The sequence below is a fragment of the Crinia signifera genome, unplaced genomic scaffold (assembly GCF_055691185.1).
Source record: "Crinia signifera unplaced genomic scaffold, ASM5569118v1 HAP2_SCAFFOLD_682, whole genome shotgun sequence".
Lineage (NCBI taxonomy): Eukaryota > Metazoa > Chordata > Amphibia > Anura > Myobatrachidae > Crinia > Crinia signifera.
In genome coordinates, this window is record NW_028142581.1 from 1 (window position 1) to 21,805 (window position 21,805).

The 21,805-nt window shown below is 45.7% G+C and overlaps 14 non-coding genes across 14 annotated transcripts; all 14 read left to right on the forward strand.

The window, feature by feature from the left end:
* Positions 1-719: 719 nt before the first annotated feature.
* On the forward strand, positions 720-910 carry LOC146055963 (U2 spliceosomal RNA). Its single transcript, XR_014469013.1, has one exon. It is a non-coding gene; the product is annotated as a U2 spliceosomal RNA (small nuclear RNA).
* A 1,397-nt stretch (positions 911-2,307) lies between these two features.
* On the forward strand, positions 2,308-2,498 carry LOC146055975 (U2 spliceosomal RNA). Its single transcript, XR_014469024.1, has one exon. It is a non-coding gene; the product is annotated as a U2 spliceosomal RNA (small nuclear RNA).
* A 1,397-nt stretch (positions 2,499-3,895) lies between these two features.
* Positions 3,896-4,086, forward strand: LOC146055987 (U2 spliceosomal RNA). The gene has a single exon (XR_014469035.1). It is a non-coding gene; the product is annotated as a U2 spliceosomal RNA (small nuclear RNA).
* A 1,397-nt stretch (positions 4,087-5,483) lies between these two features.
* Positions 5,484-5,674, forward strand: LOC146055995 (U2 spliceosomal RNA). Its single transcript, XR_014469042.1, has one exon. It is a non-coding gene; the product is annotated as a U2 spliceosomal RNA (small nuclear RNA).
* Positions 5,675-7,071: 1,397 nt separating this feature from the next.
* Positions 7,072-7,262, forward strand: LOC146055996 (U2 spliceosomal RNA). The gene has a single exon (XR_014469043.1). It is a non-coding gene; the product is annotated as a U2 spliceosomal RNA (small nuclear RNA).
* Positions 7,263-8,660: 1,398 nt separating this feature from the next.
* On the forward strand, positions 8,661-8,850 carry LOC146055994 (U2 spliceosomal RNA). The gene has a single exon (XR_014469041.1). It is a non-coding gene; the product is annotated as a U2 spliceosomal RNA (small nuclear RNA).
* Positions 8,851-10,247: 1,397 nt separating this feature from the next.
* Positions 10,248-10,438, forward strand: LOC146055964 (U2 spliceosomal RNA). Its single transcript, XR_014469014.1, has one exon. It is a non-coding gene; the product is annotated as a U2 spliceosomal RNA (small nuclear RNA).
* Positions 10,439-11,834: 1,396 nt separating this feature from the next.
* Positions 11,835-12,025, forward strand: LOC146055965 (U2 spliceosomal RNA). The gene has a single exon (XR_014469015.1). It is a non-coding gene; the product is annotated as a U2 spliceosomal RNA (small nuclear RNA).
* A 1,397-nt stretch (positions 12,026-13,422) lies between these two features.
* LOC146055966 (U2 spliceosomal RNA) lies at positions 13,423-13,613 on the forward strand. The gene has a single exon (XR_014469016.1). It is a non-coding gene; the product is annotated as a U2 spliceosomal RNA (small nuclear RNA).
* Positions 13,614-15,010: 1,397 nt separating this feature from the next.
* On the forward strand, positions 15,011-15,201 carry LOC146055968 (U2 spliceosomal RNA). The gene has a single exon (XR_014469017.1). It is a non-coding gene; the product is annotated as a U2 spliceosomal RNA (small nuclear RNA).
* A 1,397-nt stretch (positions 15,202-16,598) lies between these two features.
* On the forward strand, positions 16,599-16,789 carry LOC146055969 (U2 spliceosomal RNA). Its single transcript, XR_014469018.1, has one exon. It is a non-coding gene; the product is annotated as a U2 spliceosomal RNA (small nuclear RNA).
* Positions 16,790-18,186: 1,397 nt separating this feature from the next.
* LOC146055970 (U2 spliceosomal RNA) lies at positions 18,187-18,377 on the forward strand. The gene has a single exon (XR_014469019.1). It is a non-coding gene; the product is annotated as a U2 spliceosomal RNA (small nuclear RNA).
* Positions 18,378-19,774: 1,397 nt separating this feature from the next.
* On the forward strand, positions 19,775-19,965 carry LOC146055971 (U2 spliceosomal RNA). Its single transcript, XR_014469020.1, has one exon. It is a non-coding gene; the product is annotated as a U2 spliceosomal RNA (small nuclear RNA).
* A 1,397-nt stretch (positions 19,966-21,362) lies between these two features.
* Positions 21,363-21,553, forward strand: LOC146055972 (U2 spliceosomal RNA). The gene has a single exon (XR_014469021.1). It is a non-coding gene; the product is annotated as a U2 spliceosomal RNA (small nuclear RNA).
* The last annotated feature ends 252 nt before the right edge of the window (positions 21,554-21,805 follow it).

Genomic DNA, 21,805 nt, shown 5'->3' on the forward strand with positions numbered 1-21,805 from the left:
ATCATTTGGGTGGTAACTGCCAATAAAAGAAAACATTGGCCCACCCAGCTCACCTACACATGACTGTCCTGTCTGCCTGTCTGTTCCAAGTGACTGTCTGGCTGTCAGGTTCCGCCGGATTCCGAGTGAGCAGCTTGTGATGTCATAGAGGGCAGATTGTGATGTCACACAAAGGGTCCTGCCACATGAATGCCTGTCCATCTGACTGTCTACTACTGCTGCTGAATGGGCTCAAAACAGGAAAGCCGTCATTGCACCTGATTGTGCAAGATTCCTCCTTCTCCTCTGCAGCAGCTAGCTGATTGATTTAGTCAGCAGCAGTTCGTCAGGGACACAGGCATGCAGCAGCAAAGAGCGAGGAGACAGCTGGCTGCTGCTGCTTGCCTGTTGGTCGTCTGCCTAGTGGGTGTGTGTCTGTTGACGCGACGTCAACAGACGGGGCGGAGCACATGCAAATTTGGCCTCCTACCCAGCTGAGGCTCCCTTCCCGCCCGCCGACGACCTAATCACAAAATCAGTTGGATGGCTACTCGTCCTCCGGTCCCTGTCCAGCACTTCAAGTCCTAATCACACCTGCCGTACAGCCAGGTATCTTTCAGACTGCAACGACAAAGAAGTGATGTGTGTGTGTTAGATGTGTCCGTGGTGCTGATCTCCTCTCCACCAGTATTGCTGGCCGAATTCAGGTTCGCGCGGTTTGCTGGGAGCCCATTCGGGTTATCGCTTCTCGGCCTTTTGGCTAAGATCAAGTGTAGTATCTGTTCTTATCAGTTTAATATCTGATACGCCCCCTATCTGGGGGCCATATATTAAATGGATTTTTAGAACAGGGAGATGGAAGAAGAGCTTGCTCTGTCCACTCCACGCATTGACCTGGTATTGCAGTACTTCCAGGACCGGTGCACCTTCCTAATCTGTTATCCAAAAATAGACTATTTCCATTCCTGGCACTTGATTTGGAGTATCAATTGTTTGTGCACCTTTGTATTTAGAAATGCATGCATTTGCTGCTTCAAGGTTTAACCCTTGTGCATAAATACTTTGAAATCCTGCCTCCAGTGTATCATTTTGTGACTATTTCTTGACTCCTTGAATTGTACTTTCTGGAATCGAGGCAGTTAAATATTTTTACGTGACACTACACTTGATATCAGCATGTGCGGCCTAGGCAAAAGACCGGAAGCCTGCCTAAATTAAAGGACTTATCAATCGCTGCGACCTCCCAATAAATATGCAAACACTATGTGACTTACCTACGATCTTACCACGGAAACATCAACTGGATCACAGCAATGGCATTTTTGGACCCCCCCTCCCTCTCCATTTGAAATGGCTTGGTTTTTTTTTTTCCTCTCTCTTTCTTTCTTTCTTTATTTCTTATATTTTTTTCTTTTCTTTTTGCGCGCTCTTTTCTCTCTTTTGTTTTGGGAATTTTTTTTCCTCATTTCTTTTGTTTTGGGAATTTTTTTTCCTCATTTCTTTTGTTATGGGAATTTTTTTTCCTCTTCCATTTTTTTTCCGAGCCAAACAATTGATGATCATTGAGAGGGGGGAATTTAGAAAAAGTATCACTTACCTTCTTCGGACCATCATTTGGGTGGTAACTGCCAATAAAAGAAAACATTGGCCCACCCAGCTCACCTACACATGACTGTCCTGTCTGCCTGTCTGTTCCAAGTGACTGTCTGGCTGTCAGGTTCCGCCGGATTCCGAGTGAGCAGCTTGTGATGTCATAGAGGGCAGATTGTGATGTCACACAAAGGGTCCTGCCACATGAATGCCTGTCCATCTGACTGTCTACTACTGCTGCTGAATGGGCTCAAAACAGGAAAGCCGTCATTGCACCTGATTGTGCAAGATTCCTCCTTCTCCTCTGCAGCAGCTAGCTGATTGATTTAGTCAGCAGCAGTTCGTCAGGGACACAGGCATGCAGCAGCAAAGAGCGAGGAGACAGCTGGCTGCTGCTGCTTGCCTGTTGGTCGTCTGCCTAGTGGGTGTGTGTCTGTTGACGCGACGTCAACAGACGGGGCGGAGCACATGCAAATTTGGCCTCCTACCCAGCTGAGGCTCCCTTCCCGCCCGCCGACGACCTAATCACAAAATCAGTTGGATGGCTACTCGTCCTCCGGTCCCTGTCCAGCACTTCAAGTCCTAATCACACCTGCCGTACAGCCAGGTATCTTTCAGACTGCAACGACAAAGAAGTGATGTGTGTGTGTTAGATGTGTCCGTGGTGCTGATCTCCTCTCCACCAGTATTGCTGGCCGAATTCAGGTTCGCGCGGTTTGCTGGGAGCCCATTCGGGTTATCGCTTCTCGGCCTTTTGGCTAAGATCAAGTGTAGTATCTGTTCTTATCAGTTTAATATCTGATACGCCCCCTATCTGGGGGCCATATATTAAATGGATTTTTAGAACAGGGAGATGGAAGAAGAGCTTGCTCTGTCCACTCCACGCATTGACCTGGTATTGCAGTACTTCCAGGACCGGTGCACCTTCCTAATCTGTTATCCAAAAATAGACTATTTCCATTCCTGGCACTTGATTTGGAGTATCAATTGTTTGTGCACCTTTGTATTTAGAAATGCATGCATTTGCTGCTTCAAGGTTTAACCCTTGTGCATAAATACTTTGAAATCCTGCCTCCAGTGTATCATTTTGTGACTATTTCTTGACTCCTTGAATTGTACTTTCTGGAATCGAGGCAGTTAAATATTTTTACGTGACACTACACTTGATATCAGCATGTGCGGCCTAGGCAAAAGACCGGAAGCCTGCCTAAATTAAAGGACTTATCAATCGCTGCGACCTCCCAATAAATATGCAAACACTATGTGACTTACCTACGATCTTACCACGGAAACATCAACTGGATCACAGCAATGGCATTTTTGGACCCCCCCTCCCTCTCCATTTGAAATGGCTTGGTTTTTTTTTTTCCTCTCTCTTTCTTTCTTTCTTTATTTCTTATATTTTTTTCTTTTCTTTTTGCGCGCTCTTTTCTCTCTTTTGTTTTGGGAATTTTTTTTCCTCATTTCTTTTGTTTTGGGAATTTTTTTTCCTCATTTCTTTTGTTATGGGAATTTTTTTTCCTCTTCCATTTTTTTTCCGAGCCAAACAATTGATGATCATTGAGAGGGGGGAATTTAGAAAAAGTATCACTTACCTTCTTCGGACCATCATTTGGGTGGTAACTGCCAATAAAAGAAAACATTGGCCCACCCAGCTCACCTACACATGACTGTCCTGTCTGCCTGTCTGTTCCAAGTGACTGTCTGGCTGTCAGGTTCCGCCGGATTCCGAGTGAGCAGCTTGTGATGTCATAGAGGGCAGATTGTGATGTCACACAAAGGGTCCTGCCACATGAATGCCTGTCCATCTGACTGTCTACTACTGCTGCTGAATGGGCTCAAAACAGGAAAGCCGTCATTGCACCTGATTGTGCAAGATTCCTCCTTCTCCTCTGCAGCAGCTAGCTGATTGATTTAGTCAGCAGCAGTTCGTCAGGGACACAGGCATGCAGCAGCAAAGAGCGAGGAGACAGCTGGCTGCTGCTGCTTGCCTGTTGGTCGTCTGCCTAGTGGGTGTGTGTCTGTTGACGCGACGTCAACAGACGGGGCGGAGCACATGCAAATTTGGCCTCCTACCCAGCTGAGGCTCCCTTCCCGCCCGCCGACGACCTAATCACAAAATCAGTTGGATGGCTACTCGTCCTCCGGTCCCTGTCCAGCACTTCAAGTCCTAATCACACCTGCCGTACAGCCAGGTATCTTTCAGACTGCAACGACAAAGAAGTGATGTGTGTGTGTTAGATGTGTCCGTGGTGCTGATCTCCTCTCCACCAGTATTGCTGGCCGAATTCAGGTTCGCGCGGTTTGCTGGGAGCCCATTCGGGTTATCGCTTCTCGGCCTTTTGGCTAAGATCAAGTGTAGTATCTGTTCTTATCAGTTTAATATCTGATACGCCCCCTATCTGGGGGCCATATATTAAATGGATTTTTAGAACAGGGAGATGGAAGAAGAGCTTGCTCTGTCCACTCCACGCATTGACCTGGTATTGCAGTACTTCCAGGACCGGTGCACCTTCCTAATCTGTTATCCAAAAATAGACTATTTCCATTCCTGGCACTTGATTTGGAGTATCAATTGTTTGTGCACCTTTGTATTTAGAAATGCATGCATTTGCTGCTTCAAGGTTTAACCCTTGTGCATAAATACTTTGAAATCCTGCCTCCAGTGTATCATTTTGTGACTATTTCTTGACTCCTTGAATTGTACTTTCTGGAATCGAGGCAGTTAAATATTTTTACGTGACACTACACTTGATATCAGCATGTGCGGCCTAGGCAAAAGACCGGAAGCCTGCCTAAATTAAAGGACTTATCAATCGCTGCGACCTCCCAATAAATATGCAAACACTATGTGACTTACCTACGATCTTACCACGGAAACATCAACTGGATCACAGCAATGGCATTTTTGGACCCCCCCTCCCTCTCCATTTGAAATGGCTTGGTTTTTTTTTTTCCTCTCTCTTTCTTTCTTTCTTTATTTCTTATATTTTTTTCTTTTCTTTTTGCGCGCTCTTTTCTCTCTTTTGTTTTGGGAATTTTTTTTCCTCATTTCTTTTGTTTTGGGAATTTTTTTTCCTCATTTCTTTTGTTATGGGAATTTTTTTTCCTCTTCCATTTTTTTTCCGAGCCAAACAATTGATGATCATTGAGAGGGGGGAATTTAGAAAAAGTATCACTTACCTTCTTCGGACCATCATTTGGGTGGTAACTGCCAATAAAAGAAAACATTGGCCCACCCAGCTCACCTACACATGACTGTCCTGTCTGCCTGTCTGTTCCAAGTGACTGTCTGGCTGTCAGGTTCCGCCGGATTCCGAGTGAGCAGCTTGTGATGTCATAGAGGGCAGATTGTGATGTCACACAAAGGGTCCTGCCACATGAATGCCTGTCCATCTGACTGTCTACTACTGCTGCTGAATGGGCTCAAAACAGGAAAGCCGTCATTGCACCTGATTGTGCAAGATTCCTCCTTCTCCTCTGCAGCAGCTAGCTGATTGATTTAGTCAGCAGCAGTTCGTCAGGGACACAGGCATGCAGCAGCAAAGAGCGAGGAGACAGCTGGCTGCTGCTGCTTGCCTGTTGGTCGTCTGCCTAGTGGGTGTGTGTCTGTTGACGCGACGTCAACAGACGGGGCGGAGCACATGCAAATTTGGCCTCCTACCCAGCTGAGGCTCCCTTCCCGCCCGCCGACGACCTAATCACAAAATCAGTTGGATGGCTACTCGTCCTCCGGTCCCTGTCCAGCACTTCAAGTCCTAATCACACCTGCCGTACAGCCAGGTATCTTTCAGACTGCAACGACAAAGAAGTGATGTGTGTGTGTTAGATGTGTCCGTGGTGCTGATCTCCTCTCCACCAGTATTGCTGGCCGAATTCAGGTTCGCGCGGTTTGCTGGGAGCCCATTCGGGTTATCGCTTCTCGGCCTTTTGGCTAAGATCAAGTGTAGTATCTGTTCTTATCAGTTTAATATCTGATACGCCCCCTATCTGGGGGCCATATATTAAATGGATTTTTAGAACAGGGAGATGGAAGAAGAGCTTGCTCTGTCCACTCCACGCATTGACCTGGTATTGCAGTACTTCCAGGACCGGTGCACCTTCCTAATCTGTTATCCAAAAATAGACTATTTCCATTCCTGGCACTTGATTTGGAGTATCAATTGTTTGTGCACCTTTGTATTTAGAAATGCATGCATTTGCTGCTTCAAGGTTTAACCCTTGTGCATAAATACTTTGAAATCCTGCCTCCAGTGTATCATTTTGTGACTATTTCTTGACTCCTTGAATTGTACTTTCTGGAATCGAGGCAGTTAAATATTTTTACGTGACACTACACTTGATATCAGCATGTGCGGCCTAGGCAAAAGACCGGAAGCCTGCCTAAATTAAAGGACTTATCAATCGCTGCGACCTCCCAATAAATATGCAAACACTATGTGACTTACCTACGATCTTACCACGGAAACATCAACTGGATCACAGCAATGGCATTTTTGGACCCCCCCTCCCTCTCCATTTGAAATGGCTTGGTTTTTTTTTTTCCTCTCTCTTTCTTTCTTTCTTTATTTCTTATATTTTTTTCTTTTCTTTTTGCGCGCTCTTTTCTCTCTTTTGTTTTGGGAATTTTTTTTCCTCATTTCTTTTGTTTTGGGAATTTTTTTTCCTCATTTCTTTTGTTATGGGAATTTTTTTTCCTCTTCCATTTTTTTTCCGAGCCAAACAATTGATGATCATTGAGAGGGGGGAATTTAGAAAAAGTATCACTTACCTTCTTCGGACCATCATTTGGGTGGTAACTGCCAATAAAAGAAAACATTGGCCCACCCAGCTCACCTACACATGACTGTCCTGTCTGCCTGTCTGTTCCAAGTGACTGTCTGGCTGTCAGGTTCCGCCGGATTCCGAGTGAGCAGCTTGTGATGTCATAGAGGGCAGATTGTGATGTCACACAAAGGGTCCTGCCACATGAATGCCTGTCCATCTGACTGTCTACTACTGCTGCTGAATGGGCTCAAAACAGGAAAGCCGTCATTGCACCTGATTGTGCAAGATTCCTCCTTCTCCTCTGCAGCAGCTAGCTGATTGATTTAGTCAGCAGCAGTTCGTCAGGGACACAGGCATGCAGCAGCAAAGAGCGAGGAGACAGCTGGCTGCTGCTGCTTGCCTGTTGGTCGTCTGCCTAGTGGGTGTGTGTCTGTTGACGCGACGTCAACAGACGGGGCGGAGCACATGCAAATTTGGCCTCCTACCCAGCTGAGGCTCCCTTCCCGCCCGCCGACGACCTAATCACAAAATCAGTTGGATGGCTACTCGTCCTCCGGTCCCTGTCCAGCACTTCAAGTCCTAATCACACCTGCCGTACAGCCAGGTATCTTTCAGACTGCAACGACAAAGAAGTGATGTGTGTGTGTTAGATGTGTCCGTGGTGCTGATCTCCTCTCCACCAGTATTGCTGGCCGAATTCAGGTTCGCGCGGTTTGCTGGGAGCCCATTCGGGTTATCGCTTCTCGGCCTTTTGGCTAAGATCAAGTGTAGTATCTGTTCTTATCAGTTTAATATCTGATACGCCCCCTATCTGGGGGCCATATATTAAATGGATTTTTAGAACAGGGAGATGGAAGAAGAGCTTGCTCTGTCCACTCCACGCATTGACCTGGTATTGCAGTACTTCCAGGACCGGTGCACCTTCCTAATCTGTTATCCAAAAATAGACTATTTCCATTCCTGGCACTTGATTTGGAGTATCAATTGTTTGTGCACCTTTGTATTTAGAAATGCATGCATTTGCTGCTTCAAGGTTTAACCCTTGTGCATAAATACTTTGAAATCCTGCCTCCAGTGTATCATTTTGTGACTATTTCTTGACTCCTTGAATTGTACTTTCTGGAATCGAGGCAGTTAAATATTTTTACGTGACACTACACTTGATATCAGCATGTGCGGCCTAGGCAAAAGACCGGAAGCCTGCCTAAATTAAAGGACTTATCAATCGCTGCGACCTCCCAATAAATATGCAAACACTATGTGACTTACCTACGATCTTACCACGGAAACATCAACTGGATCACAGCAATGGCATTTTTGGACCCCCCCTCCCTCTCCATTTGAAATGGCTTGGTTTTTTTTTTTCCTCTCTCTTTCTTTCTTTCTTTATTTCTTATATTTTTTTCTTTTCTTTTTGCGCGCTCTTTTCTCTCTTTTGTTTTGGGAATTTTTTTTCCTCATTTCTTTTGTTTTGGGAATTTTTTTTCCTCATTTCTTTTGTTATGGGAATTTTTTTTCCTCTTCCATTTTTTTTCCGAGCCAAACAATTGATGATCATTGAGAGAGGGGGAATTTAGAAAAAGTATCACTTACCTTCTTCGGACCATCATTTGGGTGGTAACTGCCAATAAAAGAAAACATTGGCCCACCCAGCTCACCTACACATGACTGTCCTGTCTGCCTGTCTGTTCCAAGTGACTGTCTGGCTGTCAGGTTCCGCCGGATTCCGAGTGAGCAGCTTGTGATGTCATAGAGGGCAGATTGTGATGTCACACAAAGGGTCCTGCCACATGAATGCCTGTCCATCTGACTGTCTACTACTGCTGCTGAATGGGCTCAAAACAGGAAAGCCGTCATTGCACCTGATTGTGCAAGATTCCTCCTTCTCCTCTGCAGCAGCTAGCTGATTGATTTAGTCAGCAGCAGTTCGTCAGGGACACAGGCATGCAGCAGCAAAGAGCGAGGAGACAGCTGGCTGCTGCTGCTTGCCTGTTGGTCGTCTGCCTAGTGGGTGTGTGTCTGTTGACGCGACGTCAACAGACGGGGCGGAGCACATGCAAATTTGGCCTCCTACCCAGCTGAGGCTCCCTTCCCGCCCGCCGACGACCTAATCACAAAATCAGTTGGATGGCTACTCGTCCTCCGGTCCCTGTCCAGCACTTCAAGTCCTAATCACACCTGCCGTACAGCCAGGTATCTTTCAGACTGCAACGACAAAGAAGTGATGTGTGTGTGTTAGATGTGTCCGTGGTGCTGATCTCCTCTCCACCAGTATTGCTGGCCGAATTCAGGTTCGCGCGGTTTGCTGGGAGCCCATTCGGGTTATCGCTTCTCGGCCTTTTGGCTAAGATCAAGTGTAGTATCTGTTCTTATAGTTTAATATCTGATACGCCCCCTATCTGGGGGCCATATATTAAATGGATTTTTAGAACAGGGAGATGGAAGAAGAGCTTGCTCTGTCCACTCCACGCATTGACCTGGTATTGCAGTACTTCCAGGACCGGTGCACCTTCCTAATCTGTTATCCAAAAATAGACTATTTCCATTCCTGGCACTTGATTTGGAGTATCAATTGTTTGTGCACCTTTGTATTTAGAAATGCATGCATTTGCTGCTTCAAGGTTTAACCCTTGTGCATAAATACTTTGAAATCCTGCCTCCAGTGTATCATTTTGTGACTATTTCTTGACTCCTTGAATTGTACTTTCTGGAATCGAGGCAGTTAAATATTTTTACGTGACACTACACTTGATATCAGCATGTGCGGCCTAGGCAAAAGACCGGAAGCCTGCCTAAATTAAAGGACTTATCAATCGCTGCGACCTCCCAATAAATATGCAAACACTATGTGACTTACCTACGATCTTACCACGGAAACATCAACTGGATCACAGCAATGGCATTTTTGGACCCCCCCTCCCTCTCCATTTGAAATGGCTTGGTTTTTTTTTTTCCTCTCTCTTTCTTTCTTTCTTTATTTCTTATATTTTTTTCTTTTCTTTTTGCGCGCTCTTTTCTCTCTTTTGTTTTGGGAATTTTTTTTCCTCATTTCTTTTGTTTTGGGAATTTTTTTTCCTCATTTCTTTTGTTATGGGAATTTTTTTTCCTCTTCCATTTTTTTTCCGAGCCAAACAATTGATGATCATTGAGAGGGGGGAATTTAGAAAAAGTATCACTTACCTTCTTCGGACCATCATTTGGGTGGTAACTGCCAATAAAAGAAAACATTGGCCCACCCAGCTCACCTACACATGACTGTCCTGTCTGCCTGTCTGTTCCAAGTGACTGTCTGGCTGTCAGGTTCCGCCGGATTCCGAGTGAGCAGCTTGTGATGTCATAGAGGGCAGATTGTGATGTCACACAAAGGGTCCTGCCACATGAATGCCTGTCCATCTGACTGTCTACTACTGCTGCTGAATGGGCTCAAAACAGGAAAGCCGTCATTGCACCTGATTGTGCAAGATTCCTCCTTCTCCTCTGCAGCAGCTAGCTGATTGATTTAGTCAGCAGCAGTTCGTCAGGGACACAGGCATGCAGCAGCAAAGAGCGAGGAGACAGCTGGCTGCTGCTGCTTGCCTGTTGGTCGTCTGCCTAGTGGGTGTGTGTCTGTTGACGCGACGTCAACAGACGGGGCGGAGCACATGCAAATTTGGCCTCCTACCCAGCTGAGGCTCCCTTCCCGCCCGCCGACGACCTAATCACAAAATCAGTTGGATGGCTACTCGTCCTCCGGTCCCTGTCCAGCACTTCAAGTCCTAATCACACCTGCCGTACAGCCAGGTATCTTTCAGACTGCAACGACAAAGAAGTGATGTGTGTGTGTTAGATGTGTCCGTGGTGCTGATCTCCTCTCCACCAGTATTGCTGGCCGAATTCAGGTTCGCGCGGTTTGCTGGGAGCCCATTCGGGTTATCGCTTCTCGGCCTTTTGGCTAAGATCAAGTGTAGTATCTGTTCTTATCAGTTTAATATCTGATACGCCCCCTATCTGGGGGCCATATATTAAATGGATTTTTAGAACAGGGAGATGGAAGAAGAGCTTGCTCTGTCCACTCCACGCATTGACCTGGTATTGCAGTACTTCCAGGACCGGTGCACCTTCCTAATCTGTTATCCAAAAATAGACTATTTCCATTCCTGGCACTTGATTTGGAGTATCAATTGTTTGTGCACCTTTGTATTTAGAAATGCATGCATTTGCTGCTTCAAGGTTTAACCCTTGTGCATAAATACTTTGAAATCCTGCCTCCAGTGTATCATTTTGTGACTATTTCTTGACTCCTTGAATTGTACTTTCTGGAATCGAGGCAGTTAAATATTTTTACGTGACACTACACTTGATATCAGCATGTGCGGCCTAGGCAAAAGACCGGAAGCCTGCCTAAATTAAAGGACTTATCAATCGCTGCGACCTCCCAATAAATATGCAAACACTATGTGACTTACCTACGATCTTACCACGGAAACATCAACTGGATCACAGCAATGGCATTTTTGGACCCCCCCTCCCTCTCCATTTGAAATGGCTTGGTTTTTTTTTTTCCTCTCTCTTTCTTTCTTTCTTTATTTCTTATATTTTTTTCTTTTCTTTTTGCGCGCTCTTTTCTCTCTTTTGTTTTGGGAATTTTTTTTCCTCATTTCTTTTGTTTTGGGAATTTTTTTTCCTCATTTCTTTTGTTAGGGAATTTTTTTTCCTCTTCCATTTTTTTTCCGAGCCAAACAATTGATGATCATTGAGAGGGGGGAATTTAGAAAAAGTATCACTTACCTTCTTCGGACCATCATTTGGGTGGTAACTGCCAATAAAAGAAAACATTGGCCCACCCAGCTCACCTACACATGACTGTCCTGTCTGCCTGTCTGTTCCAAGTGACTGTCTGGCTGTCAGGTTCCGCCGGATTCCGAGTGAGCAGCTTGTGATGTCATAGAGGGCAGATTGTGATGTCACACAAAGGGTCCTGCCACATGAATGCCTGTCCATCTGACTGTCTACTACTGCTGCTGAATGGGCTCAAAACAGGAAAGCCGTCATTGCACCTGATTGTGCAAGATTCCTCCTTCTCCTCTGCAGCAGCTAGCTGATTGATTTAGTCAGCAGCAGTTCGTCAGGGACACAGGCATGCAGCAGCAAAGAGCGAGGAGACAGCTGGCTGCTGCTGCTTGCCTGTTGGTCGTCTGCCTAGTGGGTGTGTGTCTGTTGACGCGACGTCAACAGACGGGGCGGAGCACATGCAAATTTGGCCTCCTACCCAGCTGAGGCTCCCTTCCCGCCCGCCGACGACCTAATCACAAAATCAGTTGGATGGCTACTCGTCCTCCGGTCCCTGTCCAGCACTTCAAGTCCTAATCACACCTGCCGTACAGCCAGGTATCTTTCAGACTGCAACGACAAAGAAGTGATGTGTGTGTGTTAGATGTGTCCGTGGTGCTGATCTCCTCTCCACCAGTATTGCTGGCCGAATTCAGGTTCGCGCGGTTTGCTGGGAGCCCATTCGGGTTATCGCTTCTCGGCCTTTTGGCTAAGATCAAGTGTAGTATCTGTTCTTATCAGTTTAATATCTGATACGCCCCCTATCTGGGGGCCATATATTAAATGGATTTTTAGAACAGGGAGATGGAAGAAGAGCTTGCTCTGTCCACTCCACGCATTGACCTGGTATTGCAGTACTTCCAGGACCGGTGCACCTTCCTAATCTGTTATCCAAAAATAGACTATTTCCATTCCTGGCACTTGATTTGGAGTATCAATTGTTTGTGCACCTTTGTATTTAGAAATGCATGCATTTGCTGCTTCAAGGTTTAACCCTTGTGCATAAATACTTTGAAATCCTGCCTCCAGTGTATCATTTTGTGACTATTTCTTGACTCCTTGAATTGTACTTTCTGGAATCGAGGCAGTTAAATATTTTTACGTGACACTACACTTGATATCAGCATGTGCGGCCTAGGCAAAAGACCGGAAGCCTGCCTAAATTAAAGGACTTATCAATCGCTGCGACCTCCCAATAAATATGCAAACACTATGTGACTTACCTACGATCTTACCACGGAAACATCAACTGGATCACAGCAATGGCATTTTTGGACCCCCCCTCCCTCTCCATTTGAAATGGCTTGGTTTTTTTTTTTCCTCTCTCTTTCTTTCTTTCTTTATTTCTTATATTTTTTTCTTTTCTTTTTGCGCGCTCTTTTCTCTCTTTTGTTTTGGGAATTTTTTTTCCTCATTTCTTTTGTTTTGGGAATTTTTTTTCCTCATTTCTTTTGTTATGGGAATTTTTTTTCCTCTTCCATTTTTTTTCCGAGCCAAACAATTGATGATCATTGAGAGGGGGGAATTTAGAAAAAGTATCACTTACCTTCTTCGGACCATCATTTGGGTGGTAACTGCCAATAAAAGAAAACATTGGCCCACCCAGCTCACCTACACATGACTGTCCTGTCTGCCTGTCTGTTCCAAGTGACTGTCTGGCTGTCAGGTTCCGCCGGATTCCGAGTGAGCAGCTTGTGATGTCATAGAGGGCAGATTGTGATGTCACACAAAGGGTCCTGCCACATGAATGCCTGTCCATCTGACTGTCTACTACTGCTGCTGAATGGGCTCAAAACAGGAAAGCCGTCATTGCACCTGATTGTGCAAGATTCCTCCTTCTCCTCTGCAGCAGCTAGCTGATTGATTTAGTCAGCAGCAGTTCGTCAGGGACACAGGCATGCAGCAGCAAAGAGCGAGGAGACAGCTGGCTGCTGCTGCTTGCCTGTTGGTCGTCTGCCTAGTGGGTGTGTGTCTGTTGACGCGACGTCAACAGACGGGGCGGAGCACATGCAAATTTGGCCTCCTACCCAGCTGAGGCTCCCTTCCCGCCCGCCGACGACCTAATCACAAAATCAGTTGGATGGCTACTCGTCCTCCGGTCCCTGTCCAGCACTTCAAGTCCTAATCACACCTGCCGTACAGCCAGGTATCTTTCAGACTGCAACGACAAAGAAGTGATGTGTGTGTGTTAGATGTGTCCGTGGTGCTGATCTCCTCTCCACCAGTATTGCTGGCCGAATTCAGGTTCGCGCGGTTTGCTGGGAGCCCATTCGGGTTATCGCTTCTCGGCCTTTTGGCTAAGATCAAGTGTAGTATCTGTTCTTATCAGTTTAATATCTGATACGCCCCCTATCTGGGGGCCATATATTAAATGGATTTTTAGAACAGGGAGATGGAAGAAGAGCTTGCTCTGTCCACTCCACGCATTGACCTGGTATTGCAGTACTTCCAGGACCGGTGCACCTTCCTAATCTGTTATCCAAAAATAGACTATTTCCATTCCTGGCACTTGATTTGGAGTATCAATTGTTTGTGCACCTTTGTATTTAGAAATGCATGCATTTGCTGCTTCAAGGTTTAACCCTTGTGCATAAATACTTTGAAATCCTGCCTCCAGTGTATCATTTTGTGACTATTTCTTGACTCCTTGAATTGTACTTTCTGGAATCGAGGCAGTTAAATATTTTTACGTGACACTACACTTGATATCAGCATGTGCGGCCTAGGCAAAAGACCGGAAGCCTGCCTAAATTAAAGGACTTATCAATCGCTGCGACCTCCCAATAAATATGCAAACACTATGTGACTTACCTACGATCTTACCACGGAAACATCAACTGGATCACAGCAATGGCATTTTTGGACCCCCCCTCCCTCTCCATTTGAAATGGCTTGGTTTTTTTTTTTCCTCTCTCTTTCTTTCTTTCTTTATTTCTTATATTTTTTTCTTTTCTTTTTGCGCGCTCTTTTCTCTCTTTTGTTTTGGGAATTTTTTTTCCTCATTTCTTTTGTTTTGGGAATTTTTTTTCCTCATTTCTTTTGTTATGGGAATTTTTTTTCCTCTTCCATTTTTTTTCCGAGCCAAACAATTGATGATCATTGAGAGGGGGGAATTTAGAAAAAGTATCACTTACCTTCTTCGGACCATCATTTGGGTGGTAACTGCCAATAAAAGAAAACATTGGCCCACCCAGCTCACCTACACATGACTGTCCTGTCTGCCTGTCTGTTCCAAGTGACTGTCTGGCTGTCAGGTTCCGCCGGATTCCGAGTGAGCAGCTTGTGATGTCATAGAGGGCAGATTGTGATGTCACACAAAGGGTCCTGCCACATGAATGCCTGTCCATCTGACTGTCTACTACTGCTGCTGAATGGGCTCAAAACAGGAAAGCCGTCATTGCACCTGATTGTGCAAGATTCCTCCTTCTCCTCTGCAGCAGCTAGCTGATTGATTTAGTCAGCAGCAGTTCGTCAGGGACACAGGCATGCAGCAGCAAAGAGCGAGGAGACAGCTGGCTGCTGCTGCTTGCCTGTTGGTCGTCTGCCTAGTGGGTGTGTGTCTGTTGACGCGACGTCAACAGACGGGGCGGAGCACATGCAAATTTGGCCTCCTACCCAGCTGAGGCTCCCTTCCCGCCCGCCGACGACCTAATCACAAAATCAGTTGGATGGCTACTCGTCCTCCGGTCCCTGTCCAGCACTTCAAGTCCTAATCACACCTGCCGTACAGCCAGGTATCTTTCAGACTGCAACGACAAAGAAGTGATGTGTGTGTGTTAGATGTGTCCGTGGTGCTGATCTCCTCTCCACCAGTATTGCTGGCCGAATTCAGGTTCGCGCGGTTTGCTGGGAGCCCATTCGGGTTATCGCTTCTCGGCCTTTTGGCTAAGATCAAGTGTAGTATCTGTTCTTATCAGTTTAATATCTGATACGCCCCCTATCTGGGGGCCATATATTAAATGGATTTTTAGAACAGGGAGATGGAAGAAGAGCTTGCTCTGTCCACTCCACGCATTGACCTGGTATTGCAGTACTTCCAGGACCGGTGCACCTTCCTAATCTGTTATCCAAAAATAGACTATTTCCATTCCTGGCACTTGATTTGGAGTATCAATTGTTTGTGCACCTTTGTATTTAGAAATGCATGCATTTGCTGCTTCAAGGTTTAACCCTTGTGCATAAATACTTTGAAATCCTGCCTCCAGTGTATCATTTTGTGACTATTTCTTGACTCCTTGAATTGTACTTTCTGGAATCGAGGCAGTTAAATATTTTTACGTGACACTACACTTGATATCAGCATGTGCGGCCTAGGCAAAAGACCGGAAGCCTGCCTAAATTAAAGGACTTATCAATCGCTGCGACCTCCCAATAAATATGCAAACACTATGTGACTTACCTACGATCTTACCACGGAAACATCAACTGGATCACAGCAATGGCATTTTTGGACCCCCCCTCCCTCTCCATTTGAAATGGCTTGGTTTTTTTTTTTCCTCTCTCTTTCTTTCTTTCTTTATTTCTTATATTTTTTTCTTTTCTTTTTGCGCGCTCTTTTCTCTCTTTTGTTTTGGGAATTTTTTTTCCTCATTTCTTTTGTTTTGGGAATTTTTTTTCCTCATTTCTTTTGTTATGGGAATTTTTTTTCCTCTTCCATTTTTTTTCCGAGCCAAACAATTGATGATCATTGAGAGGGGGGAATTTAGAAAAAGTATCACTTACCTTCTTCGGACCATCATTTGGGTGGTAACTGCCAATAAAAGAAAACATTGGCCCACCCAGCTCACCTACACATGACTGTCCTGTCTGCCTGTCTGTTCCAAGTGACTGTCTGGCTGTCAGGTTCCGCCGGATTCCGAGTGAGCAGCTTGTGATGTCATAGAGGGCAGATTGTGATGTCACACAAAGGGTCCTGCCACATGAATGCCTGTCCATCTGACTGTCTACTACTGCTGCTGAATGGGCTCAAAACAGGAAAGCCGTCATTGCACCTGATTGTGCAAGATTCCTCCTTCTCCTCTGCAGCAGCTAGCTGATTGATTTAGTCAGCAGCAGTTCGTCAGGGACACAGGCATGCAGCAGCAAAGAGCGAGGAGACAGCTGGCTGCTGCTGCTTGCCTGTTGGTCGTCTGCCTAGTGGGTGTGTGTCTGTTGACGCGACGTCAACAGACGGGGCGGAGCACATGCAAATTTGGCCTCCTACCCAGCTGAGGCTCCCTTCCCGCCCGCCGACGACCTAATCACAAAATCAGTTGGATGGCTACTCGTCCTCCGGTCCCTGTCCAGCACTTCAAGTCCTAATCACACCTGCCGTACAGCCAGGTATCTTTCAGACTGCAACGACAAAGAAGTGATGTGTGTGTGTTAGATGTGTCCGTGGTGCTGATCTCCTCTCCACCAGTATTGCTGGCCGAATTCAGGTTCGCGCGGTTTGCTGGGAGCCCATTCGGGTTATCGCTTCTCGGCCTTTTGGCTAAGATCAAGTGTAGTATCTGTTCTTATCAGTTTAATATCTGATACGCCCCCTATCTGGGGGCCATATATTAAATGGATTTTTAGAACAGGGAGATGGAAGAAGAGCTTGCTCTGTCCACTCCACGCATTGACCTGGTATTGCAGTACTTCCAGGACCGGTGCACCTTCCTAATCTGTTATCCAAAAATAGACTATTTCCATTCCTGGCACTTGATTTGGAGTATCAATTGTTTGTGCACCTTTGTATTTAGAAATGCATGCATTTGCTGCTTCAAGGTTTAACCCTTGTGCATAAATACTTTGAAATCCTGCCTCCAGTGTATCATTTTGTGACTATTTCTTGACTCCTTGAATTGTACTTTCTGGAATCGAGGCAGTTAAATATTTTTACGTGACACTACACTTGATATCAGCATGTGCGGCCTAGGCAAAAGACCGGAAGCCTGCCTAAATTAAAGGACTTATCAATCGCTGCGACCTCCCAATAAATATGCAAACACTATGTGACTTACCTACGATCTTACCACGGAAACATCAACTGGATCACAGCAATGGCATTTTTGGACCCCCCCTCCCTCTCCATTTGAAATGGCTTGGTTTTTTTTTTTCCTCTCTCTTTCTTTCTTTCTTTATTTCTTATATTTTTTTCTTTTCTTTTTGCGCGCTCTTTTCTCTCTTTTGTTTTGGGAATTTTTTTTCCTCATTTCTTTTGTTTTGGGAATTTTTTTTCCTCATTTCTTTTGTTATGGGAATTTTTTTTCCTCTTCCATTTTTTTTCCGAGCCAAACAATTGATGATCATTGAGAGGGGGGAATTTAGAAAAAGTATCACTTACCTTCTTCGGACCATCATTTGGGTGGTAACTGCCAATAAAAGAAAACATTGGCCCACCCAGCTCACCTACACATGACTGTCCTGTCTGCCTGTCTGTTCCAAGTGACTGTCTGGCTGTCAGGTTCCGCCGGATTCCGAGTGAGCAGCTTGTGATGTCATAGAGGGCAGATTGTGATGTCACACAAAGGGTCCTGCCACATGAATGCCTGTCCATCTGACTGTCTACTACTGCTGCTGAATGGGCTCAAAACAGGAAAGCCGTCATTGCACCTGATTGTGCAAGATTCCTCCTTCTCCTCTGCAGCAGCTAGCTGATTGATTTAGTCAGCAGCAGTTCGTCAGGGACACAGGCATGCAGCAGCAAAGAGCGAGGAGACAGCTGGCTGCTGCTGCTTGCCTGTTGGTCGTCTGCCTAGTGGGTGTGTGTCTGTTGACGCGACGTCAACAGACGGGGCGGAGCACATGCAAATTTGGCCTCCTACCCAGCTGAGGCTCCCTTCCCGCCCGCCGACGACCTAATCACAAAATCAGTTGGATGGCTACTCGTCCTCCGGTCCCTGTCCAGCACTTCAAGTCCTAATCACACCTGCCGTACAGCCAGGTATCTTTCAGACTGCAACGACAAAGAAGTGATGTGTGTGTGTTAGATGTGTCCGTGGTGCTGATCTCCTCTCCACCAGTATTGCTGGCCGAATTCAGGTTCGCGCGGTTTGCTGGGAGCCCATTCGGGTTATCGCTTCTCGGCCTTTTGGCTAAGATCAAGTGTAGTATCTGTTCTTATCAGTTTAATATCTGATACGCCCCCTATCTGGGGGCCATATATTAAATGGATTTTTAGAACAGGGAGATGGAAGAAGAGCTTGCTCTGTCCACTCCACGCATTGACCTGGTATTGCAGTACTTCCAGGACCGGTGCACCTTCCTAATCTGTTATCCAAAAATAGACTATTTCCATTCCTGGCACTTGATTTGGAGTATCAATTGTTTGTGCACCTTTGTATTTAGAAATGCATGCATTTGCTGCTTCAAGGTTTAACCCTTGTGCATAAATACTTTGAAATCCTGCCTCCAGTGTATCATTTTGTGACTATTTCTTGACTCCTTGAATTGTACTTTCTGGAATCGAGGCAGTTAAATATTTTTACGTGACACTACACTTGATATCAGCATGTGCGGCCTAGGCAAAAGACCGGAAGCCTGCCTAAATTAAAGGACTTATCAATCGCTGCGACCTCCCAATAAATATGCAAACACTATGTGACTTACCTACGATCTTACCACGGAAACATCAACTGGATCACAGCAATGGCATTTTTGGACCCCCCCTCCCTCTCCATTTGAAATGGCTTGGTTTTTTTTTTTCCTCTCTCTTTCTTTCTTTCTTTATTTCTTATATTTTTTTCTTTTCTTTTTGCGCGCTCTTTTCTCTCTTTTGTTTTGGGAATTTTTTTTCCTCATTTCTTTTGTTTTGGGAATTTTTTTTCCTCATTTCTTTTGTTATGGGAATTTTTTTTCCTCTTCCATTTTTTTTCCGAGCCAAACAATTGATGATCATTGAGAGGGGGGAATTTAGAAAAAGTATCACTTACCTTCTTCGGACCATCATTTGGGTGGTAACTGCCAATAAAAGAAAACATTGGCCCACCCAGCTCACCTACACATGACTGTCCTGTCTGCCTGTCTGTTCCAAGTGACTGTCTGGCTGTCAGGTTCCGCCGGATTCCGAGTGAGCAGCTTGTGATGTCATAGAGGGCAGATTGTGATGTCACACAAAGGGTCCTGCCACATGAATGCCTGTCCATCTGACTGTCTACTACTGCTGCTGAATGGGCTCAAAACAGGAAAGCCGTCATTGCACCTGATTGTGCAAGATTCCTCCTTCTCCTCTGCAGCAGCTAGCTGATTGATTTAGTCAGCAGCAGTTCGTCAGGGACACAGGCATGCAGCAGCAAAGAGCGAGGAGACAGCTGGCTGCTGCTGCTTGCCTGTTGGTCGTCTGCCTAGTGGGTGTGTGTCTGTTGACGCGACGTCAACAGACGGGGCGGAGCACATGCAAATTTGGCCTCCTACCCAGCTGAGGCTCCCTTCCCGCCCGCCGACGACCTAATCACAAAATCAGTTGGATGGCTACTCGTCCTCCGGTCCCTGTCCAGCACTTCAAGTCCTAATCACACCTGCCGTACAGCCAGGTATCTTTCAGACTGCAACGACAAAGAAGTGATGTGTGTGTGTTAGATGTGTCCGTGGTGCTGATCTCCTCTCCACCAGTATTGCTGGCCGAATTCAGGTTCGCGCGGTTTGCTGGGAGCCCATTCGGGTTATCGCTTCTCGGCCTTTTGGCTAAGATCAAGTGTAGTATCTGTTCTTATCAGTTTAATATCTGATACGCCCCCTATCTGGGGGCCATATATTAAATGGATTTTTAGAACAGGGAGATGGAAGAAGAGCTTGCTCTGTCCACTCCACGCATTGACCTGGTATTGCAGTACTTCCAGGACCGGTGCACCTTCCTAATCTGTTATCCAAAAATAGACTATTTCCATTCCTGGCACTTGATTTGGAGTATCAATTGTTTGTGCACCTTTGTATTTAGAAATGCATGCATTTGCTGCTTCAAGGTTTAACCCTTGTGCATAAATACTTTGAAATCCTGCCTCCAGTGTATCATTTTGTGACTATTTCTTGACTCCTTGAATTGTACTTTCTGGAATCGAGGCAGTTAAATATTTTTACGTGACACTACACTTGATATCAGCATGTGCGGCCTAGGCAAAAGACCGGAAGCCTGCCTAAATTAAAGGACTTATCAATCGCTGCGACCTCCCAATAAATATGCAAACACTATGTGACTTACCTACGATCTTACCACGGAAACATCAACTGGATCACAGCAATGGCATTTTTGGACCCCCCCTCCCTCTCCATTTGAAATGGCTTGGTTTTTTTTTTTCCTCTCTCTTTCTTTCTTTCTTTATTTCTTATATTTTTTTCTTTTCTTTTTGCGCGCTCTTTTCTCTCTTTTGTTTTGGGAATTTTTTTTCCTCATTTCTTTTGTTTTGGGAATTTTTTTTCCTCATTTCTTTTGTTATGGGAATTTTTTTTCCTCTTCCATTTTTTTTCCGAGCCAAACAATTGATGATCATTGAGAGGGGGGAATTTAGAAAAAGTATCACTTACCTTCTTCGGACCATCATTTGGGTGGTAACTGCCAATAAAAGAAAACATTGGCCCACCCAGCTCACCTACACATGACTGTCCTGTCTGCCTGTCTGTTCCAAGTGACTGTCTGGCTGTCAGGTTCCGCCGGATTCCGAGTGAGCAGCTTGTGATGTCATAGAGGGCAGATTGTGATGTCACACAAAGGGTCCTGCCACATGAATGCCTGTCCATCTGACTGTCTACTACTGCTGCTGAATGGGCTCAAAACAGGAAAGCCGTCATTGCACCTGATTGTGCAAGATTCCTCCTTCTCCTCTGCAGCAGCTAGCTGATTGATTTAGTCAGCAGCAGTTCGTCAGGGACACAGGCATGCAGCAGCAAAGAGCGAGGAGACAGCTGGCTGCTGCTGCTTGCCTGTTGGTCGTCTGCCTAGTGGGTGTGTGTCTGTTGACGCGACGTCAACAGACGGGGCGGAGCACATGCAAATTTGGCCTCCTACCCAGCTGAGGCTCCCTTCCCGCCCGCCGACGACCTAATCACAAAATCAGTTGGATGGCTACTCGTCCTCCGGTCCCTGTCCAGCACTTCAAGTCCTAATCACACCTGCCGTACAGCCAGGTATCTTTCAGACTGCAACGACAAAGAAGTGATGTGTGTGTGTTAGATGTGTCCGTGGTGCTGATCTCCTCTCCACCAGTATTGCTGGCCGAATTCAGGTTCGCGCGGTTTGCTGGGAGCCCATTCGGGTTATCGCTTCTCGGCCTTTTGGCTAAGATCAAGTGTAGTATCTGTTCTTATCAGTTTAATATCTGATACGCCCCCTATCTGGGGGCCATATATTAAATGGATTTTTAGAACAGGGAGATGGAAGAAGAGCTTGCTCTGTCCACTCCACGCATTGACCTGGTATTGCAGTACTTCCAGGACCGGTGCACCTTCCTAATCTGTTATCCAAAAATAGACTATTTCCATTCCTGGCACTTGATTTGGAGTATCAATTGTTTGTGCACCTTTGTATTTAGAAATGCATGCATTTGCTGCTTCAAGGTTTAACCCTTGTGCATAAATACTTTGAAATCCTGCCTCCAGTGTATCATTTTGTGACTATTTCTTGACTCCTTGAATTGTACTTTCTGGAATCGAGGCAGTTAAATATTTTTACGTGACACTACACTTGATATCAGCATGTGCG